Consider the following 17,064-nt stretch of genomic DNA (forward strand, 5'->3'; position numbering starts at 1 on the left):
TCTCCAGATTACCAACCATATGGCAGAAGCTCAGGTTCATGATGGTATAGGCCTCCCTGTCCACTCCAGGTAGACACAGGTCTACATCTTATGTCATTGTTATCTGATCTTCTCCAGATTACCAGTCATATAGCAGAAGCTCAGGTTCATGATGGTGGAGGCCTCCCTGTCCGCTCCAGGTAGACACAGGTCTACATCTTATGTCCTTATTGTCTGATCTTCTTCAGATTACCAGTCATATAGCAGATGCTCAGATTTATGATGGTGGAGGCCTCCCTGTCCTCTCCAGGTAGACACAGGTCTACATCTTATGCCCTTGTTGTCTGATCTTCTCCAGATTACCAGTCATATAGCAGAAGCTCAGATTTATGATGGTGGAGGCCTCCCTGTCCTCTTCAGGTAGACACAGGTCTATATCTTATGCCCTTACTGATCTTCTCCAGATTACCAGTCATATAGCAGAAGGTCAGATTTATGATGGTGGAGGCCTCCCTGTCCTCTCCAGGCACACACAGGTCTACATCTCATGTGCTTGTTGTCTGATCTTCTCCAGATTACCAGTCATATAGCAGAAGGTCAGATTTATGATGGTGGAGGCCTCCCTGTCCTCTCCAGGCACACACAGGTCTACATCTCATGTGCTTGTTGTCTGATCTTCTCCAGATTACCAGTCATATAGCAGAAGGTCAGATTTATGATGGTGGAGGCCTCCCTGTCCTCTCCAGGCACACACAGGTCTACATCTCATGTGCTTGTTGTCTGATCTTCTCCAGATTACCAGTCATATAGCAGAAGGTCAGATTTATGATGGTGGAGGCCTCCATATCCGCTCCAGGCAGACACAGGGTATCTTATGGCCACCTGTCTCTGTGTCTCTATCATGTGTGGTGACAGTCTGTACTCAGTGGTGCGGAGTTTGTATTTCCGCCTCTGTCTCGCTTGATCATCACAATCTTGCTTCCTTTAAATGCTGCAGTTCTGATAGAAGATATTAGGGAACAGTTGTAGATACAAGTCCCTTATATATTAATGTGAATTTACTGGCGGGAGCGGATGTGTATAGTCCGTCCAATACTGAAATTATCCAATAAATACAGGTTTAGTCCTTCCTGTCTTATATATACGGTAATTTAGTATTTGTGAAATGTTATAATAATTATATACATTATATCCATCAGGAAACATCAGAAGGTGACTCCGAAGAGGGGAAAAACCTAAATTTTGCTGACCCTGATACCATTCAGCCGGGGCTGAACCCTGATCAGACGGAAGGTAAGCCGATCATCGAATATTTCACATTCAAATATCAAGTTATAGAGAACGGCAGAGAATATGGAGATTTACTCTTCATCCACTGTATGAGGCCGGTGACGGCTTCTGCACCCGCTATAGACTATAATGGAGGGGGCGCAGGTAATTCAGCTTCCCTCCTCTGGACTCTTCTCAGCTCAAAAATGTACAAAGAGGCTCATAGGTCCCCAATCATGTAATTGTTGGCGATTCGATTAGATTCTGAGCAATCACATTTATGGTAGAGATTCTGTATGGATGTACCATAAATATACATAGTGTGTGCAGAATACCCAGTATTATTCCATGTACAGAGGTGTTGTTATTTCCTTCTTTATATGGATGTGTTATACTGCATGATAAGTGCTGATATAAGGCCGAAATGCTGATACAGACTAATACATGATGTCTCTTCATTATTTTGTCATTATTTTAGGAATAACTGTGACGGCAAATACAGATTGTGGAATATGTGAGACACCAGAGATCATCCACGAATCTACCAGTGTAAGTATCACAGGAGACGTCTGTATATCATCAGATAATGGGGTAACAATTACACATACCATATCATACCCCACATGACAATGAGATATCTCTGTTCCTCATAGAAACCGGACCTATTATGTATGATGATGGCATTATTATTCCTTCCTCCTCTGTGTGATGTCCTTATCCTTCCCTGTATTAATGATTTATTTGTATAAGGGTGATATCTCCTATAATATAATAGTGTCTGTGCAGGGTCCGGCTTGTATCACGTCCCCTACATCTGCTGCAGTGTAATCATCATGGACATAATATAGAAGAGAGACGTTCCTGCATCTTCAGCTTTTATTCCCCTGCAGTTTCTATGTCTTAATGTCATTTCTTATTCCTTTTTAGGCCGCGATCGGATCATTGAACCTGGGGAGAAATCCTTGTAAGAGTGACTATAAACCAATCAAACTGATCAGCAGTGGAGCCTTTGGGTGAGCTTTATTTTGGTATTATATATATTTCCTAGGGCTCCTTATGACGATGTCTCTGCGTCCTTCCCATGTTATGTTCCCATGGACAAATTATGAGTTCACATCACTGTCTACATCTATCTATCACTATTCAGGTCAGGATGTGACGTGGATGAGGACCCCCCATTGGTGATCATTTATGGAGTGTTATTTTATATATTTCTAGACATGGTTTTCTACTGATGGCCCCACATTAATCATTAATACAGGAGATCACTTGATGAGATCTATAGATGGACTGTTAATAAGAATTTATAATAAATCATGGTTTTTGCTCCTCTCCAGGGCCGTCCACTTAGTTCGCCATAAGGACACAAACCAAGTCTGCGCTATGAAGAAAATGGACAAGGAGAACCTGAAAAAGCCAAAGAGGCTTGAATGGGCCTTTCTGGAGAGGGACATCTCAGCATTCGCTGATTGTCCCTTTGTGGTCTCCACGTTCTGCTCCTTTCCTACTAAACTTCACCTGTGTATGGTCATGGAGTATGTACCAGGTAGGTCACATCCATTGTATCTATATCCAGCCCACGTCTGCTTAATCCTAGCACCTATATATGACCACAATGTGCCCACATGGACGGTTACATGTCCTCTTTGCAATTATTATAAGTCATCTGTTACCAAGATGCCTGAAAAACCATTGATCTCTGTGAAAGTCCCCCAGTATGTCCTCGCTGAGCACGGCAGCAATTTCCACTATGGGTAAAAGGAAGATTTGTCTTTTTGAACAGTTTTTATAGATGAGAACGTTCACAGAGAAAAAAATTAGAGGCTCGTAGATGAGGCTCTGTCTCTATGTACAGGGTCTATCTGCAGTATACAGTATACGCACTACATTATACAGTATATATAGACCATCCTGTCCCAATGTCTCCACCTTTTTCACATTCCCACTCATCATGTGTAATTTACGTTGTAACAAACCCTCACCTGTCATATTTGCTTTCTCCTGTAGGAGGTGACTGTGGTATCCTTCTAAAGCACCGGGGTCCTTTACCAGTCCTCTTGGCCCGTATGTACATTGCGGAAACGGTCCTTGCTGTGGAATACCTGCACAGCTATGGTGTGGTGCACAGAGATCTGAAGCCTGAGAAGTAAGTGACCCCTCTAGCATTCCCCATTAGAGGGGAAGAAAGTTAGAGTTTCTTATACAGTCTGTGGGTTATTACTTGGTGCTGACACCATCTTTTCTTTCACAGCCTCCTGATAACATCAACAGGACATATTAAGGTCACTGATTTTGGGGTTTCAAAACTCGGCCTCATGAGACCAAACTCAGACATCTACAAGAGTCCAACTAAGGACATCACCAAAGAGTTCCTTGATAAAGAGGTAGACTTTACTTTCAGGATCTTGTACTTTACAGATCTCATCTCTTTCTCCTTCTCTGATTTATAATTTCTCTAGAAAAACATTTCCACTGATGTTATGTGTCGCAATTATATTTATTGATCATCATCTCCTTTTTCTGTTGGTTTCCAGACTGCTGGCACCCCTACTTACATGGCCCCAGAAGTTATCCTAAAGATAGGCTATGGAAGGCCTGTTGACTGGTGGTCAATAGGGATCATCCTATATAAATTTCTATTTGGATATCCTCCATTTAAAGGGGCTTGCAGAAGGAATATTTTACACAGTATCCTCCAGGGTAAGGAAAATAATCTGAATGCTTGTGATGTCACTGCTATTTGACTTGAATTGTTCTGTAGTTGTTTCTAGCTTTGTTAAGGAATTTTTTTTTTATGAAAATAAATGAAGAGGTTTTATTTCCTATAATATTTGCTTTTTATATAACAGATGATATACCTTGGAGATGTAATTACTTTCCTCCAACTAATGCTCGAGGCATCATCACTCAACTGCTCAGAAAAATTCCAGCACTGAGACTTGGGACAGGTAATATTAATAGTATTATCAATGAATTATTACACCGTGACCAGACAAATGATGGGTTCCATGAGGATCAGCACTGAGGTTCTGTACTCTACCTACTTGTCTATTACCCATTCTTCATGCTATAATGTTCAATATATTTCCTTTATGTCGGCTCTGTTACATCTTCAGTTCAGATTAACATAAATTCTACAGATATGGAGCAGTTTCTCTGACAATGACTGTATCACTTTCTTTATTGTCTTCCTTTTCCAGGAGGCGCAAATGAGATCAAAATTCATCCATTTATGCGTGACTTAGACTTTGACAACCTTTTAAGTCAGAAGCCCCTGTTCGTTCCTGATCTAAAGTCAGACGAGGACACCCGCTACTTTATCAGTAAGTAAAATGAGACATCATCTGCAGAAAACTGAGGTGTGTCTTGTCTTTTATTTTATGTCAAAATCAGTTCCCATCATTATTAGTGATAACATGGTGACTGTCTGGGTATTATACTAATAATCTCTAATAACACTTGTATTTTTTAGCTCGAAGTAGCAGCTACAAACATATGAATTCCGATGAGGGGGACACAAGTGAGGACAATGAGTGGTCAGAAATTAAAAACTTTGCATCAACTTATCAAAGGTCTTCTAAAGTAAGTATGTGGCTAATAAAATGTATGAAACCTGTAATTACAAAAAAAAATTAAAATATATCTATTTTATATTTCTTTATCTGTTTTAGCTATATATCACCAATACTGGGATGATGACCAATATAGAGCCTATGTCACCTCCACAGTGTTCCCAAGAGAACAGTGATGAAGGCAATGAAGAGCCTATGTCACCTTCAGGGTGTTCCCAAGAGATCAGTGAAAAACGCTCAGAAATGTGAGTAGATTATTATTATTATGAGATTTAGTCCTGATATATGTCAGAACCAAATACAAGATATGAGTAACACAAATCTAAATCCAGCATCCAACACCCCATGACTGCGCGATCTCTGTGGCTCTTACTTGTGATAACACTGAAATAACAGCTGATCGTTGCGACCAGCCATTCATTACCAGCTCATTGCAGACCAATATTACTAATTAGACTCCATTCTTGCTGGTAAAATGTGGTCTTGAGCAGGATATCTCCTCTATGTTGTCCTAATTGACCTTACAGACAGGTGTTCTTCCCTTATTCTATTGTTTTTTTCCTTGTAATTTACGTGTCTTTTTTTCTACCCAACAGGCAGAAAGAATCTTCCCCTTCCAAAACTGATGGAGACAATCAGTGTTTTACTGTTAAAAACAGTGAGTCATCCTTGCCCTCATTGTCAGGTATGTACAGGTTTATAGGCCATCCAATTAGAGCCTATGATCCAAAATTGTAATATTAAGGCTCTAAAAATTACTTCCTTTATTCCTTCTGCTCCCCTGAGTATTTCATTTTTGTTTTGTTAGAATTCCTTATACGGTTCCAGAGTTATGGGCCTTTGTAATTAGTGCTAATTTTTATTCTTTACAAAGGGCGGTGCTCACAGGATCCTCTGGGGCGTGTCCTTAGGTTACCACGCCCACATGATAAAGACCATAATAATTAGCACTAAATAAAAACTCCCATATCTCTACAACCGTACGGTGGATTTTAGGAAAACAAATATCAGAACACTCACGGGAGAAGCCGACATAAAATAAGAGTGAATCTTGGACACTTTTGACCTGGTGATGGGTCTTCTTTAAAGTTACAGTGAAGTTTTATCTAACTGATTATATAACACTGTGGCTTGCTGAAAGCAATGTCATATTAATATGGGGACATGGTTCTTTGGGACGACACCACCGGAACACAGAAAAGCTACAGGCTCATATTAATCAGTTGTATAACTCTATAAAGATACAAAGCTCATCTTTTAGGAGTTTATAATCAACATTTTTTTCTGGCTTTTTGATTAGAATCTCCAGTTCAGAAGAGAAGAAAATATTTTCTAACACTGAGAAAACAACTAAAAATAGAGAAAGTTGAAGAGGGGGAAACTAGGCGAGGTAAGTGTGAGGATAATCTCCATGTTGTATGACGTCAGTGAGAAGAAGTCATGTGGAGCAGATGTTATCTGTCAGTGGTGGGATTGTCACATGTATGATGGCTGACAATGATCCCATACCTCTGTATGGATGATTCCTCTAACATCATGTCACAGTGACACCACAGTAGTGTCCTCTAATATGGAGCCCCATTACTTACATCAGTTTTACATCTTTTCTCTTAGGTTCTCTCTTCCGCCGGATGATAACATCCTGCCGGCGTGGATTATCCAGGGCTGCTCGTGCTGTCAGAGAAAGCTGCATTTTTGGCTGCTGCCACCAGGGCATCATAGACATCTCGAGGACAGAAAACCCCCAAATCTAGCGCCCTGAAGAAACTACAGCACATCCGCCATCAATGCTGTACCTGTATGGAAGGAGTTGTACCACCTACCTGTGGCCTCCTGACCAGCAAGAGACACATGCAAAAGTTGAAGGCTCCTCCAAGAACTTGTCTTCACCCTTCCATGCAATTTTAATTCAAATAAAAAATTAAAATTGTTTAAGGTCTTTTTGCAATTAATTGATTATTACTGACCTTTATGGTATACTAGCTTTTACCCGCAGCTTCGCTCGCGTGGAATTTGGTCTGCCACATTAAGTTTCGTGACAGATCATTTTAATAGTAAAAAAAAATAATCTTAATAGTAAAAAAAAATAATCTTAATAGTAAAAAAAAAAATCTTATTTAGTTACTCGTACATCCAAAATTTCAGATGTCTAACTTCAAAACTGACGGATTCCATACAATCTTTGAGCCCCTATAATATTAAGAGGGAAACTCTTGAGGGTAGAATTATCAAAATTCCTTTCTTAGTGCTCATTTAAGCTATAATAGAACCTATCTGCAAATTTCAAGATGCTAAGTTCAGTGGTTTCGGCTGTGCGTTGACCGCTAGGTGTGTCAGTCAATCAGGTTTACAGTTTTATATAATTTTCGCCTGTATGGTGTGTTTATAAAAAGTAGCCCTATGTCCTTCCCCCTATGTCAGAACCAAATACAAGATATGAGTAACACAAATCTAAATCCAGCATCCAACACCCCATGACTGCACGATCTCTGTGGCTCTTACTTGTGATAACACTGAAATAACAGCTGATCGTTGCGACCAGCCATTCATTACCAGCTCATTGCAGACCAATATTACTAATTAGACTCCATTCTTGCTGGTTAAATGTGGTCTTGAGCAGGATATCTCCTCTATGTTGTCCTAATTGACCTTACAGACAGGTGTTCTTCCCTTATTCTATTGTTTTTTTCCTTGTAATTTACGTGTCTTTTTTTCTACCCAACAGGCAGAAAGAATCTTCCCCTTCCAAAACTGATGGAGACAATCAGTGTTTTACTGCTAAAAACAGTGAGTCATCCTCGCCCTCATTGTCAGGTATGTACAGGTTTATAGGCCATCCAATTAGAGCCTATGATCCAAAATTGTAATATTAAGGCTCTAAAAATTACTTCCTTTATTCCTTCTGCTCCCCTGAGTATTCCATTTTTGTTTTGTTAGAATTCCTTATACGGTTCCAGAGTTATGGGCCTTTGTAATTAGTGCTAATTTTTATTCTTTACAAAGGGCGGTGCTCACAGGATCCTCTGGGGCGTGTCCTTAGGTTACCACGCCCACATGATAAAGACCATAATAATTAGCACTAAATAAAAACTCCCATATCTCTACAACCGTACGGTTGATTTTAGGAAAACAAATATCAGAATACTCAGGGGAGAAGCCGACATAAAATAAGAGCGAATCTTGGACACTTTTGACCTGGTGATGGGTCTTCTTTAAAGTTACAGTGAAGTTTTATCTAACTGATTATATAACACTGTGGCTTGCTGAAAGCAATGTCATATTAATATGGGGACATGGTTCTTTGGGACGACACCACCGGAACACAGAAAAGCTACAGGCTCATATTAATCAGTTGCATAACTCTATAAAGATACAAAGCTCATCTTTTAGGAGTTTATAATCAACATTTTTTTCTGGCTTTTTGGTTAGAATCTCCAGTTCAGAAGAGAAGAAAATATTTTCTAACACTGAGAAAACAACTAAAAATAGAGAAAGTTGAAGAGGGGGAAACTAGGCGAGGTAAGTGTGAGGATAATCTCCATGTTGTATGACGTCAGTGAGAAGAAGTCATGTGGAGCAGATGTTATCCGTCAGTGGTGGGATTGTCACATGTATGATGGCTGACAATGATCCCGTACCTCTGTATGGATGATTCCTCTAACATCATGTCACAGTGACACCACAGTAGTGTCCTCTAATATGGAGCCCCATTACTTACATCAGTTTTACATCTTTTCTCTTAGGTTCTCTCTTCCGCCGGATGATAACATCCTGCCGGCGTGGATTATCCAGGGCTGCTCGTGCTGTCAGAGAAAGCTGCATTTTTGGCTGCTGCCACCAGGGCATCATAGACATCTCGAGGACAGAAAACCCCCAAATCTAGCGCCCTGAAGAAACTACAGCACATCCGCCATCAATGCTGTACCTGTAAGGAAGGAGTTGTACCACCTACCTGTGGCCTCCTGACCAGCAAGAGACACGTGCAAAAGTTGAAGTCTCCTCCAAGAACTTGTCTTCACCCTTCCATGCAATTTTAATTCAAATAAAAAAATTAAAATTGTTTAAGGTCTTTTTGCAATTAATTGATTATTACTGACTTTTATGGTATACTAGCTTTTACCCGCGGCTTCGCTCGCGTGGAATTTGGTCTGTCACATTAAGTTTCGTGACAGATCATTTTAATAGTAAAAAAAAATAATCTTAATAGTAAAAAAAAATAATCTTAATAGTAAAAAAAAAAAATCTTATTTAGTTACTCGTGCATCCAAAATTTCAGATGTCTAACTTCAAAACTGACGGATTCCATACAATTGGGCACCACATTTTAAAAAAGACATCGACAAACTGGAGCAAGTTCAGAGAAGAGCGACCAGAATGGTGACTGGTCTGCAAACCATGTCCTATGAGGAACGGTTGCCGGATTTGGGAATGTTTAGCTTGCAAAAAAGAAGACTGAGAGGAGACTTAATAGCTGTCTACAAATATGTCAAGGGCTGTCACATTGTAGAAGGATCATCTTTATTCTCATTTGCACAAGGAAAGACTAGAAGCAATGGGATGAAACTAAATGGGAGGAGACACAGATTAGATATTAGAAAAAACTTTTTGACAGTTAGGGTGATTAATGAGTGGAACAGGCTGCCACGAGAGGTGGTGAGTTCCCCTTCAATGGACGTCTTCAAACAGAGGCTGGACAGACATCTGTCTGAGATGATCTAGTGAATCCTGCTTTGAGCAGGGGGTTGGACCAGATGACCCAGGAGGTCCCTTCCAACTCTACCATTCTATGATTCTGACGCGCCCCCTGGGCCATGTTCAAGGGATACCCGGAGCCGGATCTAGATAGGGGTAGTAGTCCTTGTGGCGGTGACCCGGTCCGTGCCCAGGGTGGTCAAACTGAGTGTGCGACAGTCTTGGTAGATATTGCTTCAGTGTCGACTACGCCACCCGTTGATTTGCGGTCACAAGGCCGCCGCTGCAGAACAGTCCGCTGAGGCCGGTAGTATGTGTGCAGCGATGGTGGTATAACCCCCAACGGGAGGGGTATGGCCTCAGGGCAGCTGGTGCGGATGATGGAGGTAGTGATAGTGCAGAAAGGAGAGTCAGAGACGTGAGATGCAGTTTCAGGGTTTTTACTCACTGATGTTGCTTTGGTCACTTCAGCCGGGAGTGACCACCCGAGCCGTACTGCATTCACCAGGTGCGGGACTCGGCTAACCCCCAGGCAGTTCCGGAGCGTGGTCCTGAGCTTCCCTCTCACTCTCTTTCTCCTGGCCGTCCCCACCAGGGATCCACCTTTGTCCGGTTCCCTTGGGCCTTCTACGGTAAAACCTTCTCTGGCTTTCCTGACCCCACTCTTGGTGTACCTTCCTGGTGGATGTGGTGAGGGTCGTGGCAAAACTTGACCACGACCTCCGGTTCCTGGTTAAGGGTTACTTTTGCCTCCGCCAGCTTGGGATCCGGTGCCCTCTTCTGCCAACCCTTCACCCTTTTGGCTTAATTCTGAGATCTTAGGGTTACCTCTCTTCTGCGTCTCTGGGCCTTCCTTCTTCCTCTCCACTACAAGCCTGGCCCTGGAGCTGGGCCCAGCCGGAGCCACAGCTCCTAGTCAGCCCTCCTGGCTGAACTCTCCTTCAGCTTCTCCTCAGACTGACTGACTGACCCTATCTCTAGATGGTGCCCACCATATATACTCCCTCTATGTGTGAGCCCAGGTGACCAGCACCCAATGGGCTCCTAGCTTTACCCAGAGTACTCCCCCTATCTGCCCCTACACTACTTGGATGTTCCACCCCCCCTCCCACTCCAGCCAGGGACAGACGCTGTCGTACCTGCACATTTACTTGGTGGGAGTACCGTAGTTCTGTCCCCCGGAAATGGGATGTATGTAGTGCATGCAGCCTATTGAGCTCAGTCCCACACTCCATCCTTACCCGGGAGTGGAATACCACACCTCTGGAGTGAGGTGCAATACCCCTGTAGCAGCCGAGTCCTCAAGGTGCTACATTCCCCCCTGGTAAATCACAGCACGTCCTCGGGCTGTAAAAGAGCAAAACATGCAAACATACAAAATTTTTCAAAACATACACGAATATATAAAACATTATAAACATTATCAGCAACATAACATTACGGGTAACTTCTTATATTATAAGACCTTTTTGATATAATACTCTTCTTATAAAATGTTCTTGTTCTTCTGGCCACTGTGCACTTGTGACCAGGTAAAAGTGCAACAGTACAAAAACAGTTCCTTATAAAACCAGTAGGGGGCGCTTTAGGAAGCGCAACTATATACAAGGGTATGGCCACTCTCAGTCCTCGGCCAGTGGGGATAAAGGGATGGCTGCTCACAGTCCTCAGCCTGTTAAGGGATAGGGACACACGGGTAACAGTTTGCTGGTCCCAACGGGGACTATACTTTACAGGTAACAGTTCTTGTACCCTTACGGGTAACTATTTACAGTTTCACTGTACCGTACTTTAGTAACGGCGTCCTCCTGCTCCTTCCTGTGGGTAACCTTCAAACCCGTCCGGGCCCTCTTGATCCTCCTTGCACTGTAGCTCTTCCTCGGTCAATCGGTGCACATGAAGAGCATATGGACCTTTGGCACACTGATGCCGGGTGAAGGTGACCTCGTCACCCAGGTAAAGGTCACGACCTCTGTGTCCCTCCGGCAGATGGCTCTCGACGTCCCTGCGGGTGACAAAGACGTCGCCAGGGGTTCTGTGGTCCCGGATAAAACCCCACCCGTGCTGCAGTTGAAACTTGATTATTGTCCCGGTGGCGCGGGGACCGTGGGCTGCACGGGGGTTTCGTCTGGTCCGGCTCTTCTGCTCCGCACTCTGGACTTGCAGCCGCTCCTCGCGGACCCGCCTCTCTCGCCGTTCCCGGTCGAAGACCTCCAGCTGTTGCCGGCAGCACTCTGCTCGCTGGGCTGCGGCCGCCCGGGTCTCGTGGGTGAAGCCGATGAGGTTTTCTCCAGTGGGGTCCCATTCGAATTGGGCCTCGTCCAACGGGAGCGGAGTGATCTTGGTGGGCGCCGGAGCCGGAATCAGAGGCTCACACAGAGGCCTTTCCTTCCGGAGTCGGGGATGGAGGTACTCCGGTGGCCACTCAAAGGGCTGCCCATCCGGGCAAGTGTGCTGGGCGAACAGGTCTTCACCCAAGGGTAGGACTTTGTGGGTTGAGGGCGCGGTGGTAGTAGCGGCGCCCGGATTCACCAGGCCTTGCGACCAGGCCGGTGGTGCTCTAAAGGTAAAGGGCACTGTGGAGACGGCGGCGCCCGGGGGCACTCGACCTTGCGACCAGGCCGGTGGCGTCTCCTGCTTGGCCGCGCTCGGGGTTGAGGCGCGTGACGTCACAGGGGGCGTGGCCGCGGCGCCTACTTGAGGCCTAGTCTGTAGCGGTGGCGGTGCAGCGACGGGCACTGTAGGGGGAATTTCGGGCTCTGCGACGGGGAGCTGGGGCAGGCTCGCGGTTTCTAGGCTTGGGGTAGTGACGTCCCCTTTACCTGCCTCCGTCTCTTCAGCTCCTTCCACGGCGTCGTCTCCGGCCTTCATTCCTCCTGCACCATCCTCAGAGGCGGTCAGACTCCTCGTCTCGGGTGGCGTGCTCCGCTGGCGGGTTCCAGCCTGCTGGGCCATCTCCCTACTCCACTCAGTCAGCGTTTCTCGCTGCACCTGGGCCATCCTCCGTGCGAGGCCCTCCAGCGCGGTCTGTGCACGCTCCCGGTCTCGGGGGAGCTGTGCTAGGATCTCCACCAGGTCTTGTGGGGTGGTGACTTGCAACAGGCTCCTGACCACAGGGTCGGTGCTGCCTGACTCTCCCTCCATCTCCGGGTGCGACCTCTCCAGACTCTTCCAGGCTGCACCCATCCTCACTCTTTTGTTCTGTATCCGCCCACACTGAGGGCGGTCCTGGGGCAACTTGGTGATTGTCAGTTCCAGGGGCAGACCCCCCACGCTGACGGACATCTCAATCATTGCAGTCTCTGCTGGTGGGGGCGGTCCTTGCTTTTGGCGCTCTTCTGGGACCAGGCCCACGATGGGAGGTCGTCTCTTACCACCCTCTGGCACGCCCATAATGGCGTCCGCTCTGCCAGGGCGGGAAATCGTCTCAGATGGCGGGAATCGTCTCCCAGTGGCGGGAAACTCCGTGGACGGCGGGAAAAGACTGCAGATGGCGGGCAAACGGCGGGAAACGATCCGAGATGGCGTCCGATGGCGGGGACCCTCCGGAATTGGCGGGAGACTTCTTCTTACGGTAACTGTGAACTTTTCTTCAGGCACGCAGTACCCGGTGGTGGCGGGCACGTGATCCTGCCGACTACGCCAAAGTTGACGCGCCCCCTGGGCCATGTTCGAGGGATACCCGGAGCCGGATCTAGATAGGGGTAGTAGTCCTTGTGGCGGTGACCCGGTCCGTGCCCAGGGTGGTCAAACTGAGTGTGTGACAGTCTTGGTAGATATTGTTTCAGTGTCGACTACGCCACCCGTTGATTTGCGGTCACAAGGCCGCCGCTGCAGAACAGTCCGCTGAGGCCGGTAGTATGTGTGCAGCGATGGTGGTATAACCCCCAACGGGAGGAGTATGGCCTCAGGGCAGCTGGTGCGGATGATGGAGGTAGTGATAGTGCAGAAAGGAGAGTCAGAGACGTGAGATGCAGTTTCAGGGTTTTTACTCACTGATGTTGCTTTGGTCACTTCGGCCGGGAGTGACCACCCGAGCCGTACTGCATTCACCAGGTGCGGGACTCGGCTAACCCCCAGGCAGTTCCGGAGCGTGGTCCTGAGCTTCCCTCTCACTCTCTTTCTCCTGGCCGTCCCCACCAGGGATCCACCTTTGTCCGGTTCCCTTGGGCCTTCTACGGTAAAACCTTCTCTGGCTTTCCTGACCCCACTCTTGGTGTACCTTCCTGGTGGATGTGGTGAGGGTCGTGGCAAAACTTGACCACGACCTCCGGTTCCTGGTTAAGGGTTACTTTTGCCTCCGCCAGCTTGGGATCCGGTGCCCTCTTCTGCCAACCCTTCACCCTTTTGGCTTAATTCTGGGATCTTAGGGTTACCTCTCTTCTGCGTCTCTGGGCCTTCCTTCTTCCTCTCCACTACAAGCCTGGCCCTGGAGCTGGACCCAGCCGGAGCCACAGCTCCTAGTCAGCCCTCCTGGCTGAACTCTCCTTCAGCTTCTCCTCAGACTGACTGACTGACCCTATCTCTAGATGGTGCCCACCATATATACTCCCTCTATGTGTGAGCCCAGGTGACCAGCACCCAATGGGCTCCTAGCTTTACCCAGAGTACTTCCCCTATCTGCCCCTACACTACTGGGATGTTCAACCCCCCCTCCCACTCCAGCCAGGGACAGACGCTGTCGTACCTGCACATTTACTTGGTGGGAGTACCGTAGTTCTGTCCCCCGGAAATGGGATGTATGTAGTGCATGCAGCCTATTGAGCTCAGTCCCACACTCCATCCTTACCCGGGAGTGGAATACCACACCTCTGGAGTGAGGTGCAATACCCCTGTAGCAGCCGAGTCCTCAGGGTGCTACAATTCTATGATTCTATGATCTTTGAACCCCTATAATATTAAGAGGGAAACTCTTGAGGGTAGAATTATCAAAATTCCTTTCTTAGTGCTCATTTAAGCTATAATAGAACCTATCTGCAAATTTCAAGATGCTAAGTTCAGTGGTTTCGGCTGTGCGCTGACCGCTAGGTGTGTCAGTCAATCAGGTTTACAGTTTTATATAATCTTTGCCTGTATGGTGTGTTTATAAAAAGTAGCCCTATGTCCTTCCCCAGGCTTGAAATTATCCATATCAAATTTCATCACAAACGGATTACTAAACACTGATTAATAAACAGGACGGACTGAAGTTACTTGCGTTTAATATTGTTCGTGTTAGTAAAGAATTAGTATGTAATTGGAATAATGGACATCTGCAGGTAATTTATCTATGTGTTTTTACTGCAATATACTCCTGTAAACTATGTTATTTGATTTCTTTCGTTCAGCGAAAATATGTAGATTTTGCGATTTAGAAACACGTGAGCAAGCTACGTATAGCTGACCGTGGGAAAAACAGGGCGTGCCTAAATGTATCCCCGCTACCTTCAAAGTTTGCCCTTGCGACTTATTGATGGTCATTGAAAATGCAACTTTAAGTGGGAACTGCAAACGTTTGAAATTAAAGGGTAAGTTATTGGGTATTATTGGGATGCGTGGTATAAGAATATTTTCACCCTTAGCTTCTCCAGTTAAAATTGTGGCCTTTACAATGTGCCTGCCTAGTTCAGTGACTCGCAATCTAGTGCCATTACATAATCTCGGGGCGTCCAAGTTGCGCATTAACAAAACGGGTATACCGACCTTTAATTCGAGTTTATGAGATGGGACCCCGGATAACTCCAAAGAGTTTAGAAACTCCACGGGGTAGCTCGTACAGTCTTCAGATGACATGACTGTGTCGATGGAGTTGTAGGTTGTTGCATCGCTGGTTACTTGGTCCAAGATAATTTTATTGATTTTCGCAACTGTTTCATTTCTTGTTGCTAGTATAGTTCTTTCACATAGCCAATTTTCATCGTGGATGTTTTGTTGCAAATTTGGAAAAACTTGAGCAATAAGTGCGTCTTCTGAATCCACAACATGACAAAATTGGTTAGTGAATAGAACCATACCTTCTTCGTCAGTTTCGATTCGACCTTCACCGATCTCGAGCAGTTTCTCAGCGTACACGCCCGACTCTAGATCACTGAATAACTGGACACGCATGTTGGTGGTGAGGTGCAGCTTTTCAACTTTGGTCCATAAATATGAGGATTTCAGACATGCGTTAATTTCGTCTGCTGCAGTGCCTCGCTCGATGACAGGCAAAGTTTGCCTAAAGTCCCCAGCCAATAAAACAACCACACCACCCATTATTGTTTGTTTACTGTGTAAGTCTTGTAGACAACGATCAAGAGCTTCGATGGCGCGTTTGTGTGACATTGTGCACTCGTCCCACACGATTAGTTTGCACTGTTGCAACACGAGGCCACGGGCGCTGCTCTTGCTGATATTACACGATGGGGTTTCTTCGTTAACCAGATTAAGAGGTAATTTAAAGACTGAATGTGCCGTCCGTCCACCGCTTAGCAATGTTGCAGCAATTCCAGAGGAAGCCACAGCTAATGCAACGTTATGACCGCTACGAATTTTTGCTAAAAGTAAATTAAGCAAGAAAGTTTTTCCTGTACCACCCGGGGCATCAAGGAAAAAAAGTCCGCCTTCACCATTCTCAACTCGTCCTACTATTTTGTGATAAATCTCTCTTTGATCAGGTAGCAAACGTGGCTCAGTTTCGCAAACGTGAGCGTCTAACTGGTTGGTATCATAGCTTAGCTCTTTTATCAACTCGTTCAACAGCTCTCCTCTACGCCGCGGTGAGGGTAGACCAAAATCGGACAATTTCTTTCCAGAAATTATTAATATTTTGTCCTCGATAAGCCCCAAAGCCTCATTGAAACAGAGATCATCGTTAACGTGATCCATTCTTTCAAATCTGTGCATGATATCCTCTGATAACGCAGTTTTATACTTGTGCCAGAGTTGTAGAGGATTGGATAAACCGCAAGTGCATATCAATATGGCAAACAGCTCTCTTATTTGCGCCGGGGAGCGACATAGCACGGCCTCTTCTAAGGTGGTATCCCAGTGGTTATCATCTTCCAACAACCCCATCTTCTCACACACCTGCCGAAAAGTTGCAAGTTCTTGACCTTCAAATGTTTTTAAATCCGAGTAGTTGGTTGGACCCCTTATTACATTCAGCAGCATACGCAAGAAATAACATTCAAAATTGCTAACGTGCACCGTGTAAATGCGACCTAGAGCGTCTCCTGCCTTCACACCTGGCCAGCCATCGACAGGTTTTCCTTGTAAACGACGTTTCCATTGCTTCCGTGCCACATTCCAAGTATAGTAGCGAGGCACGTCAATGTAAAGTAATGTTTTTGCAAACGCATCACTTTGGCACAACAGGAAAAATGCAGTTAGTGTAGTTTTAGGTGGTGCTTCTAATCTCTCTCTAAAATTATTTTCCGTAAAGTAAACCCTCTCGCCATTGGGTAAATGAATCGCGAGATGAGTGACGGTTGGGTGTCTCTCGTGCAGAGGCAGACCTAAGAACCACCACGCTGCTTCGTTACTACTAACATATCGGCCGGTTCTAAAGGTCTGCACCTCATCTCTTGGGTCA

The sequence above is a fragment of the Phyllobates terribilis genome, unplaced genomic scaffold (genome assembly GCF_046119375.1).
Source record: "Phyllobates terribilis strain yellow unplaced genomic scaffold, ASM4611937v1 Scaffold_8__6_contigs__length_399053987, whole genome shotgun sequence".
Lineage (NCBI taxonomy): Eukaryota > Metazoa > Chordata > Amphibia > Anura > Dendrobatidae > Phyllobates > Phyllobates terribilis.